General features: G+C 36.9%; 1 protein-coding gene across 14 annotated transcripts in view; it reads right to left on the reverse strand.

Annotated features, from left to right (window-relative positions):
* The window catches only part of CDH11 (cadherin 11), a 364,445-nt gene extending 352,127 nt beyond the window's left edge, over positions 1-12,318 (reverse strand). For all 14 annotated transcript variants that reach the window (XM_072044020.1, XM_072044014.1, XM_072044025.1 and 11 more), the window contains exon 1: positions 12,240-12,318. The gene's annotated coding sequence lies outside the window, so the exon portion shown is untranslated. The remainder of the gene's footprint in view (positions 1-12,239) is intronic.
* Positions 12,319-12,965: the final 647 nt, after the last annotated feature.

The following is a 12,965-nucleotide window of genomic DNA, read 5'->3' on the forward strand; positions in this document are numbered from 1 at the left end:
GACTTCTTTGCAATAGGCAATACATTGAGTGAATCTCCCTGTACTTAGTCTGTTTTGCCTGTGACAATAACTGCCAAGTGATCTCCCTGTCCTCGCCTCAACCCATAGCTTTATTTTTCATCATGGTTTCTTCCCTTGCTCTTTTGAGTAGGGGGAGTGAGAGCAACGTGTGGTGGAGCTGAGCTACCAGTCGGTGTGAAACCATCACAGTCACACACCCAGGCAGATCTGAAGTAGCAGAGAGAAAATACCCGTTTAAAAATACTAATATTGCCAGAAGTGTTGGTGATTGACATGGGGAATATTCACGCAGTGCAACTTAAAGCCCTATAAATTACAACAGAAAACTCCTAAATTAGGTGTTTTAAACCTGCAGGTAAAAAGATAAATACTTTGCTCATGTAGCACCTTTCTCTGAGTCAATATTGAGTCAAGCTTCCTACCACAACTGTAATACCTTTAATAAAATAAAGCTAACTCCAGAGTTAATCACAGTCAGGCTTTCGGAACCTTAAGAATAAATGTTGTGAACATTTCAAATATCAAGAGATTCTATAAAATTGAATTTGTACTCATTTTACTTCACTTAGTTAACCTTGATTTCCCAACATGAACTGACGCGTAACATCGCTGTGCACTACTCGACAGCTCCCACTAGGCGCGAAAACCAACTCCCACTTCACTGTTCTCCATTCATATGGCAGAGCAGTGGGATGCTCCGGGCATTTCACCTCACCACCCAGGCATATGGACCTCCCATATGGCAAATATCGGATCCACCCCAGCAGAGAAGCTTCAGAGGGTGCTCTGAAACCCCACCACAGCTGCCCTGCCCAAGCAAAGAACAAGTTCTGCTCAGGAACCTAAAAACTGGCCCAGCTGTTCTGAAAAACTCCAAGAAACACGTTCCATTGCTAATGCTTTGTAAACTAAGTTGTACCAAGGTTACAGAGTCAAGTCCCAATCTCTGAGTGGGAAGTTTGGCTTTGCTCCGAACCACTACAGTAGAAAAGGTACGACACAGAAGATGAGTGCCCTCTCACTGCTGAAGTCTAGGTAAGGCAAACATAGCATTTTTCCAGAGTAATACAACGCCACATCCTCCTCTCTTCATCCACTCAAGTAAAGTCTCATCAGTGGGTATATTTTGTAACAACCGAAAGCAGAATTTACCCAGAGGTACCTTCCTTCAAAAGCTATTTAGCTATTAAGTTTTTTGGTTTTTATTTCCTCCTTCCATATGCTTAAAAGTTTGTGCTTTTCCAACACATTTCCAAGCATAAGTAGTCTTTGACAGTTAATTTTGTTGAAGAAAGTGGTAACTTAATTGCTTGAGTTAGCTGAAAGACTACATCATGTGCTGTTTCAGCGTGTTTTTATTTCTACTCTGGTACAGCATTAGTTAAAGTGTTAAAGAGCATATAACTGTTGGGCATGACATAAAGGAAACAAAATCAATGAGATTTACCACCCAAGGCAGTCCACAAGGCAGTGCCAGTTATCTGAACTGAGACAATGGAGTTTTGTGATTAGAATTTTACTGATTAAGCTGCATAGGGAGCTCTTGTGGGTTTCTGTCTTTTCTTAATCCAATATAAGTTTTACTGGCTCATTACTGCCAATTAGGGAAGACTTTACTTTAAAAATTTATTGAATGCTGATGATGAACAACACAAACTCTTATGAAGTGCAGTATTAATTAGATGTCAGACTCTGAGTAAACTCAGATAATGAATAACAAGTGTAAATACTCAAGGTTTCCATAAACTGCATTATAGCATCATAGATGCAACACAACACTTCACTTATGATTGAGGAAGCCTTTTATTTAAGCCCACAGTTTGGGGCTCTTTCCTGGAAATATTTTGGTATGAAGCAAGGAGCACGTGAGGCACTCGAGGAGGTTTTACTGCACTACAGGAACCATTCACTTCTTAAAAGCAACCCCTAAGCAAACCCACTCCAAGAGGGGTGAACACAACCGAGTGCTGTTGTGGTCTAAGTGAACTCATTAAGTCTTTTCAGACCAAGGTCCTAAAAAGGTTATTGCAGAACAACAAACATGACTGGTACTAATAAGGACCCCTGTGGGGGCTGGAAACAACACAGAGGTCCACAACCAAAGAAGCAGAGAGCCTTCCTTCTTCCACCTGCCCCTAGGGAACTCCTCTTGCCATGGCTTATGCCACACCTGATCCATAGTCAGATGACACCATCAGTCCTTAGGACTCAAACACTTGGAGTTATAAATTATTTTAGTTTTCTTCCTGTGCTGGGCTACTCTCATGCATGAAAGTGGAATTTGGCATCCTTTGGATAACATCCTTAGATGTGGCTGAATTAGTGTCCCCCAGGTTTCTTCTGGGACACTATGTTTTTCTGATTTTAGGTAGCTTATATCCACTCTCATAATTCAAAATGCATTCACTTAAAAAAAAAAAAAACAAAACACCACTTGTACCTTAAAATGACTTAAAAGCATTCTTCTTCTATACTCACCCAAAGAAGCTTTACCAGTAGTATTGTGTTTTTTTTTTTTTGTAATGATTTTGTTTCCATGGTTGTTTTTTTGTAAAAGGAGCTCGACACAAAAAAGACTGATACAGTTATGACTAAGTATATAAATATACAAAGCTACTAATTAAGTAGCAGAAGCATTAAGATCAGTAAACTTGTCTCGCATCCAGCATTTAAAGTACACAGGTTTAGACTATGATAGACGCTGAAGTGCATTACATACGGAGAACTTCTGTGTTCATTCTTCTGGCTTTTAGCACCTACAAATGCTCAGCCCTTGCACGGAATTATTTTATTCATCCACTAAACCACACGTTTGGCATACCAGACTGGATTCTATTACTATGTAACATACAGTAATAAAGACAATTAACCAGTTAGGTCCTAGCTAAGTGGAGAAATTTTTTTCCTCCAGCCAAATACCAGTTAATTCCCCTACACCTTTCCACTCCACGGCCTTCAAAATGTCCCGTTCAGCAGAATTGCTTAGGCACTTCCTGATAAACCGTTTTTCCACAGGCCAAAAAAAAAAAAAATCAATTTTGAAAAAAGAAGCTATCACAGAAATGTATTTATGGACACCACTTCCATCTGTAAAATTCTTCAGGCTCAAAGGGAATTTCTAGTCAAAAGTCAAAGCCCAAAATAACCAGCAACCCAGCAGGCAGGTTATGATATCACCATGCTTCCCAGCAGGAATTAGAATCAGCATGTCTAACATTTGAAGCATACGTCTCAATCAGTGGGCTTATTGACTTTCTGGGGCTTCCACTACCTGCCTTTTCACTGACAAATGAAATTAAAGGTTTATTTTATCTTGATGTAGAATAAAAACAATTTAGAAGTTAGCAGAAATCTTGTTTTACAGCCACCTAGTATTCATTGAATTAAATGCTAACAGGATGGTGCAAATATTGCTCATCGTCTATGTATGTTTTTTTTTTAAATGTTAACTCTTTTTATGCAACCATTGAGCAGTTCCTTCATGTTTCTACCAAAGGAATACTATTTGAAGTGTTTTAAAAATTCACCAAATATATTCACATTTTTGTTAAGATATGGGTCCAATCAAAAATGTGTGTATATACATATGATCTGCACACACATTCCCAAATGCTTATTGTGAAAAAAAAATTCTATCTTAGAGAAGTAGTCCTAATAAGATTAACAAACAAGAAGCGTATGTATAAGGGCCCTTTACAAAATCAAACCCTTGTACTGTTCTGTGGTAAGGAGCTTCTTTCCTCTCTACGATATCATCCTCTGAATATTAGTGACAAGTAATATAAAGTTTCCTGGCTAGGGTAAAGTGTTTATTGAAAGCAAGCCACAATTTATAATAACATTAAGCATAGTTTTAGAGTGTATATGGAGTACAAATGCAAATGGGGATCTTTCTACTGTCACATATTTCAGTTTGTAGCACCATCTCATGAATTTGCCATATAATACAACCACTTGTGTGTTAATGAAAATGAGGCAGTGGAAGCTCATATGTCTCTTATTTGCGTTCTATCATTAAACCAAGTATCAGCATTTGTAAAATCTCCAGAAGCACAGCTACTTAGGTATATTTATTATCAAGTAGTGTTATCTATTCTATAATTTAACACTGAAGCTAGCTTTCTAATGGTAAGCCCCATTTTAGATGTTGCCTCCTCCACCATAGCTTCCTCTAAAAAGCAATCTGTTTCTCTTAAATGTCATGTGCCACATCACAATCAGGATAAGAATTTTCCTGTCCAGCTCAAAAAAAAAAAAGGAAAAGACATTTAAATACCCCTTCTTAAAGATCTCTCTTGTATGTAAAACACTCTAAATAGCCTGTACAACCGTATTTGTGTATACACATCATTATACACAATTGCAGTCCTTCTGATAGGTCCATCAGGTCACCAAGGAAAATACTTCCTAATACGGGAGCATTACAGAATCACAGAATTTCTAGGTTGGAAGAGACCTCAAGATCATCATCCAACCTCTGACCTAACGCTAACAGTCCCCACTAAACCATATCCCTAAGCTCATTAGGCACATTAACAGAGAGAAAGTCAGGAGCTGAACAAAACAGGCTGTAAAGAACGGGTATTGCACTGACCTCAAATCCAAGGTAATGGGGAAAGCCTGGTTACCTTTATGACCTTTATCATCATTTTCATCAGTATTTCATTTTCCTTCTCTTTATAGCAAGAACTTCTTTTTTCCATCCATGCATATAGCTGGAAATTCAAAAAGTACGTCAGAAATAATCTCCTAACATTATCTATAGGAACATCCAAGCTCCAGCTGCAGCAGTCCCTACCCATCCTTTCCATTCCATGAAACTTGTCTTCAAAGACTCATCCAGGCTGTAAATAGCAAAAGTAGTATCATCTCATCTCCCTTTATATATATAAAATAATACTACTAACCTCAAAGAGGACAACCTTTACAATGTAATTCTCAGATTTAGGAACATCTAAATTAAGAACATAGCAAGTGACAAAGGTTCATCCTTCCTTATTGCAGCTTGTTATTATGTGCAGCTTCGCAGAAAAAATAACTAAGTAAGAACTATAAGGAAGACCCAGACTACACTCCACTTGTTTTTGACTGTGCATTCCCTCTAATATCTCTAGGATTCCGTAACTTTATCCTAATAATGAACTTGCCAGTGAGCCTGTCTGCAGATTCTAGAAAGCTACACATCACAACTCCTCCGCAGCATCTTTACTTTTGTCTGTTATTTTGCTGTTCGTCTTGACATGTATGTGCTCCTAAAAAATTATTTCCAGACCATTAAATGGTGGGTACATCACTCTTCATAAGACCTTGTGTCAAGTTCCAGATTTCTGCAGACCTAATAAGATCTTTTACCCACTGATGCTGAAAGCACTGCAATAGTAATCATGAGAAATGATGCAAATAACTGCTGTGCCCAACCATTGCTTAGAACTGTAGATGCCTACCTTACCATCAAGTCTCAAATATTGAAAGAACACACAGAAAAAAATACACATATATAAAAATAGGAACATGATAAAGGTAGTAATTTTTCAGTGATGAAACGGTATGAAAGTATTGAAGAGATTTATATATTTTTTTTCTTTGTGGCTAGGTTATGTATATTCACATTTAATAAACTTTAAAAAGCAAATGGTTGAAGAACTAAATAATTTTAAAAGACCAGTATTCAATTGCACAATAGAAGAAGTTGTAAGATCTTTGGATATGCTCGAATAGCAGCAGAGTACTGCCGATTCCTTGATCACCCTGGTGTAGACTGGTCATCTGACATAGGAAACTGCTCATTGACATGGTAATTTTTTTTAGATAATTATAGCATGGGTTACCAAGAACTTACATATGCTGTGTGAAATAAATCCCTGTCTTGACAGATGGGCTGCAGACTGCTCTCTTTTGAAGCTGAAACGGCTGTTTCTGGAATCCTGCTGGAGACAGCTTTGCCCTCTGCCAAGACAGTGGTGCGGCAACGCGGCTCAAAGCACCGCGTGGGCAGTGCAGGACCACAGCACCAGCTTCCATTTCAAAGGGGCAAACAGAAGTGGGGAGGAAGGACAGACATGTTTGGGGCCAAAAATTAAAACAGCTCTAAAGAGCAGAAAAAAAAAAAAAACAAATATCAACCTCAAGGCCTGCTCTTCCTTAACTAGACAGTTCTCCAGTCTAACTATGCTCGTTGCACTTGAGCTCCCACTGAAATCAACAGTTAAGACGAAAAGTATGGGAAACAAAGTTTCTTGGGTTAAAAAAAAAAATAAATATGTAGAAAGTCTCTTTCGTAGCCTGCTACAAAAAAAAAGGAAAGTCAGGAAAGTGAATGTGAAAGAAGCAGTTTACTGATTCCTCAAGATACTGCTGATGAATTTTTTATGAATAAATTTTGAGTTTATTCTGTGTGCTGTAGAACTCTCCCTAACACTCTCTTTTTAAGAAACGGGAAAATAGTATATTACTAGTTCCTAAGAATTTAAATTATATAAAGGGACCTTTTTCACTTCCAAGTTTTACAAACCTGTATCATCTTTGGAACAAAAACTCAGATTTCATATTACACCTTCGCATTTATATTGTCAGATGAACCATGGCATTAGGCTTAAAAGCTAAGCTAGACAACAGTACTGCTCCAAAGGCTGCATAGCAAACAAGAAAAAACAATTAAACTTTCTATGTTTACAAGTGAGGATCTGCTGTAAATAACCATGTCAAGTAGATCTTGCGGTGGGAAGATGAGATCAGAATACCGAGAAGTGACTGAAAAGGAAGGAATAGTGATCAGCAACAGACTACAGAAGGCTTGAAGTATTCCCCCCCCCTTCTTGGTATTACTCTGATGTGACAACGAATGTGTGTATTTTCTTAAACGTGTGTCAACCACTTTTAAAAACTTATTCTCTGGGATGAAATCATAATTTAAGACAACCTGAAGATATTTTCTAATACCTCATACCATTCTCTAAGAAATGCTTCTGCAGTTCTCCCTCCAGACATTCTTGATGTTATCTTCTTGAAACAACTTGATCAGCAGAAGAAACCACCATCAGAAGGCAGCAATTAAATTGCTGATAGCAGCACTTGCAATACAGAACTACTTCTAAGAAAAGCAGGGTTGAACCAACAGATGCTGTCCTTTTGAACTCTGGCTCTTGAACAACTAAAGCCTAATTCTTTCAAGCTCTTCCTTCACCAAAACAAACAAACAAACAAAAAAACAAACAAACACCACCCACACAAAATACTTCTGTGCTCATTTGAATCTCAAAAGCATGTTGTCATTCTTCAAATGAACTTTACATCTTCAGTATGTGACAACTGTACATCCCCAATGAAATGGTCTAAGCAACAAGCTGTACCTGCATTCCAACAGAAAGGAGAGCTGCAGGATGCAATGAGCGCCAGACCTAAAACACTCTATTTCCATTTCTTCCCTACATCATCTCTTTACAGTGCAGAAACATTGTCTCATTTGCCCTTGAGGAGATAAATTAAGAAATGCTGCTACACAACTCTCTCTTTAAACAATTACATAGATTCTCATTTCAAAGGACATTTTAAAACCATTCTCCCTTACAAAACATTAGCATATGCTTTTTAAGTGCTCCTGAAATAAAATTTGTATCACTACAGTCACAGCGTTAGTCTGTCTATAGCAGCTAGTATCAGCTGCCTTGTTTTTAGGACTTGAATCAGAATATCCTTGCTTTGAGTGTTTTCTCTCTGGGGTATAAAATTTTACCTCTCAGTCCTCCTGAAAATTAGAAGGCAATCTAAAAACATCCTCCCCTCCTGTTTTTCATCTAAGTACCCTTTTAACCATCCCTCCCTTCCAGAAATGAAGTCAAAAGTCAGTAAAGATGTAAACAAAATTCCTTGTTTCTTTTCAAGAAACACAGTTGGATTTTTAAAAAAATTTCTGAATTTCTATTACTTTTATTATGTTTAATAAAAGGAATGACTGAGCAGAACAAAATGAAGAAATTACATAAGTGCATTATAATTGTTCCAACCTCCAATTAATATATCTTGCAATGTTACTGCATCTTCGCATGCGCAGCTCCCGACCTTGACACCTGCACAACCACCAGTCTCACTGTTTGAGCTACCACCTCTGTACGCAGGCAACAACTTGTGCTGAGCTAAATCAGCTGAGCAGTGCTGCATTGATAATCATTCTGTTCTTAAAATTACACAGTGTTTCTTGCTCTCAGTATACAACTGGATTGATTAAATAAAGGTATTCATATTCATAATATTAGTGTAACAAGGCAGGGATAAAAAACAGACCTTGCATATTTTTAGACCAATCTCTATTCAACTGAAACTCATAATGGCTCATGTTGACTTGAATTAAACTTCCACTTCCCCCATAAGCTCTGGTTAGGAGAGGTTTTATTTTCATATGTTTAAGAATCCTGCACTTATAATTGCTTTAAAATCATCCATAAACAGGCTTAATTTCAGAGAGTCAAAAGAAAACAAGAGCATATTATTTACCACAGTTCAGCAATAAATGGAGATAAGAGCAGATTCTGCTTATATTAATTTAGGATTCTAAAAATTCTATAAAAAAAAAAAAACAAGATACTCATTTGAAACAGGCAATTTCCCTTGGGTTTTGTGCCAGACTTCAGTCAGAAGTGGGCCTGCTACAATGAAAATCAGGAAAAAATGGTACTATTTCATTGTTTTTTTCCCTAAATAGCCTTATTATAAATAACATCAGCTAATTAATGAACATCTGAAATATTTGAACACTACCGCATTGATCCATACAGTCCCTGGAATACCAAGGCTTAAGCTCAAACATATTGGCACAGCAACAGGTGAAAGCGTTTGCCAAAACAAGGCATGCTTTGGAGAACATTACAAATTGCAGAATAAGACAACCTACATCCAGGTCTATTCAAACCTCAGCCAACGTTAGAAAATTTGCAGTTCTCCACAGAACTGCACACACACACAAGGCCAGAAGTAGTAAGGATTCTACTACACTTCCTTGGTACCGACTTGGCTATACCAAATACACCGTTGTTTAATGATACTGATCTCAATGCTACATTCTACAGTTGTTCCACAAACACACAAAAAAAGTGAGACCTGGTACAGAGTAAACAACTGGTCATCTTGGTGTGCATTTAAAGTAAGTCTTTGCTTTTTCTAATCTGATTTCATTTATTATTTTGCTGTTGGAAACACTCAAGTTTTCATCTCTATAATTTTAGTCCAGATGGATTGCAGGCTCAGATAACAACATAAAACTGGTTAATCAACTTTCATGCCATATTTATGCCGCAACAGGGAGATTTTACTGTTGCCTGCAGTTTAGCAGTGCATACTGTGGAATACAGCCAGTGTTTTATGTATCCTTAAAATCACAAGCTGCAGCCCATTTTGCTGTTAGTGACCCTAAACCTGCCACTAACAACAATCTCTTGTCTTTGCTGAACAGCGATTAAGTTAAATTTAATTCAAAAAAACGCAATACTGTTCCAGCAAGTAGAATTCTATTTCACTTACGAATTTTATGAATTCTCAGTCTTACTGGTTAAACTGGGCTCTCCGACACAAGATAAAGTCAAAAAATATTCACTTCCTATTTAGCTTGTTATGGCATCACTGCCTGCATTCTTAATGCAAGTTTTTGGCTGTATAATATATTTCTTTTACAGGAACGACATTGTAACTGTAGCTGTGATTATCATATTTTGACAATAGTACTGCTTTGGGTTTACTGGCATTACCTCCCCCAGTATGCTGAGGAACTTGGATGGAAAAACTTGTTGAAAGCTGGTATGGCATTCTGTGTTTTATAAATCACTTGTGAACATTTATGGCAGCAAGTAACTTAGTAATTAAAATCAAATTCTATGGCTTGTTCAGAAAAGTCAAGACAGATAACAGTGGCTATTTGAACCACACTAATTACATATAGCTTGCAATTAACATTATTACTCATCAATTATAATGTATAATGCATCTTGCCTAACCACATGAGCAAGTAGTAAAAGAAGAGGGAATTAATCATCTTCCAGCAACTGGCCTCCCTGCATCACCATCACTTTAGCAATGGAACCAAACGAGTTCACCTACAACTTTAAGGCGTTATCAGTAAGTAGACTTCAATCAATGCATTCCATTAAGATTTGCTCTCAATGTCTTATTTCACCTATACTTGAAATTCAACATGAACCTGTCCCACATGGTTTTATTTTGCTTATTTAATGTAGCGTAATACCAATCAAGTGCTTATGATAAAGTATTTGAAGGTTTAAATGTCACACAGAAAACAGTTCTATCACAAAACAAAAACACACCCAAACTGACCCGGTGTTAAAACTCCCAGTACACAAAAAATGAAAGAATTGCACTACCAAATGGACAATACACTTTATGTCAAATAACTTTGTCTTTACAAAAACATAAAAATGCTTTCAAATTAAAAGCAGCCGCTAGGGATCTTTTTTTTTTTTCTTTTAGTCAATGACTTGTTATTACAACCTTCTCTGGCATCAGAATACAGAAAAGATTGAAAAAAATTTCAAAGGCAGGTTGTTTTATTACCTTGAATTACAATAACAACTGATACCTGTCAGTAGACACTCATTTTCATCTAGTATGAAGCACTCTGCCACTCCCAGTGATAAAAAATGAAAAATATAATATGAAATTATAACATGGGAAGCTATAAATTCATCAGTGGAGCAGGACTAAGTATTATCTGTTGGCACACTGCATTTAATGGATTTTAAGGAGAATGGAAAAGCACAAAACCTACAACTATAGAAGAGTGTGTGAGAGAATTTGAATTGACTCAAAAAATTTGTGAAAATTACAGAGAGTTCAAGTAGCAGTAGTTTAACAGAATACAACTGGTCAATACAAGAAGTATTTTCTCAGTTATGACCTACTTTAATCATATGGCTATGAAATTTGAGAGGAATACATCTCTGTCTTCAAAACTGCCTAAATCCCTTCCTACAATACCACTCCCTGAAGTTTCTGTTTCCAGCTTTTTTCCTTCTGCTAGGAATCACTTACATTGCGCACTTTACAGCCAGCCAAGGCCAAGTCACAGTCTCTCAGTAGCTAACCTGGAATTCACAGTATTTTATTGACACAACCAGTTTTGGTCTCTGAGTTTTCAAAGAAGCTGTACTTACCTATACCAAAACAGTTATTTCCATGCACTCCACTACTTGTTTTATTACGTTCTCGTCAATATTCAAGTACAATTCAATTAATTGCCAATAATATCTATAAAAAATGAGTCTAACTGGAAAAAAAACTTATTACTGAGTAAACTACAATTCAAGCGGTATAAATAAAAAGCTGCTTTAAGTTTATTATCGCATTAGCCATCACAAGCAATATGTAACAGTTCTCTAAAATGGTAAAACTATCCTGACTTCCAAAAGCCATTCCACGCTGTTTTCATTCTTTCTATAATAATGCACCCAAAAGCACAACAACTATTAGCAACACATCTGGGACTCAGTAGTGTAAAATGCCATACCACCTTTGTGGGAGGACAGGCCTGTAGTGCAGGCACAGACCCGGCTTCAATAAAATGCAAAAATATTCAGGTTGGCTGGGTGCCAGTAACATAAAGAAGGTACATGACTTGCAACTCCTTCGTAAGTTAAATAAGCATGGGAAAAACATCAGCTCCTTGCTGACGTGCCCGCCCTGTTACTGGTACTCACATTGATGCAGTGTTTATAATTGCTATGCTGCGGTCACCTTTAGGACTGTAATATAACTTCCAAATACTCAGAGGCAAGCAAAAGCTACAGCCAACTTCAAAAGGATGGAATTAGTGTTAATTTAATCAAGGAGAAAGGTCTGCTCTGCAGACTATTGTACTGAACCCAGAGGTGATTTGTTAAAAACTGTCTAAAATACAGCAGATAGGAGGGTGAAAAAATAGCTGTGATGTCCTGTTTTTAACAGTGACCTTAGAAAAGTACAGAAATTCTAGGAACAGTGAAACTTCAGCATGGTTTTGTGTTTGGTTAATGACCAAAACAAGAATAATGATCATGTATTAATTATTAAAAGAAGTAATGTTTTAATTTGAGTGATGATGGCAGAACAAGTTAAACAGTATTTTCTCATAAAGCTGTACTTTTCTTTCAGGGAGCAATAAGGCTATACCAATACAGGTAATTCCCCTTCTGAACAGGAACAAGACTAACAAACAATTTCTCAAAACTCTGACCTACCTCACCAGTCGTTACTCCACCACTTTGATGTATTACTGTCTCTTCTATTGTCTTTTTCTGGTTTTCTTTGTTGGCATCCCATGTTTCTCTTTTCACTTTTCTTCCTTTAAAAAAAAAAAAAAAAAAAAAAAGTATCTCAGCCTTCTATAATGGAAAAGTAATATTTCAGATTACACACTAGTTATTTATTATTCTTTTTTTCTTATCTGTTGAGATATTTTGCTCTTTTGCACTGGAGATGCTTCATCTATACAAACCCAGCACACAACTCTAATCCTAACAACTCCCTAATAGTTATTAGCACACCCCTGTTAAATTTGGTGGATTAATTGTAGTTCATTAAGAATTCACCCTCAACACCAAAAAAAAAAAAAACAACTAAGTAGATACAACCTATTTCTGTGAAAGCGAAGAAACATCAAATTTATGAGCAAAATGGATTCCAAGGAGAATCCATTTCTTCCAAGGAGAATCCGTTTCTTCAACGGTGAGGAGCTGGTGAAAAAGAGTTCTAACTCCAGACCAACAGTATTTCCAAGACAGGAATCTGCAGAATAGTTCAGCTTTCAGTACAGAGGCATCCTTGCTGACAGTAAATAAAAATAAATACATAAATAAAGATCAGTAGAAATGGATCAATAAAACATGAAAACTACAGAAAACTGTCATATCCACAAGATATATCCACAAGATTTAGTGTAATAAGCCATCTTCCTTCTGCTAAAA

This window comes from Anas platyrhynchos, chromosome 12 (assembly GCF_047663525.1).
Source record: "Anas platyrhynchos isolate ZD024472 breed Pekin duck chromosome 12, IASCAAS_PekinDuck_T2T, whole genome shotgun sequence".
Classification (NCBI taxonomy): Eukaryota; Metazoa; Chordata; class Aves; order Anseriformes; family Anatidae; genus Anas; species Anas platyrhynchos.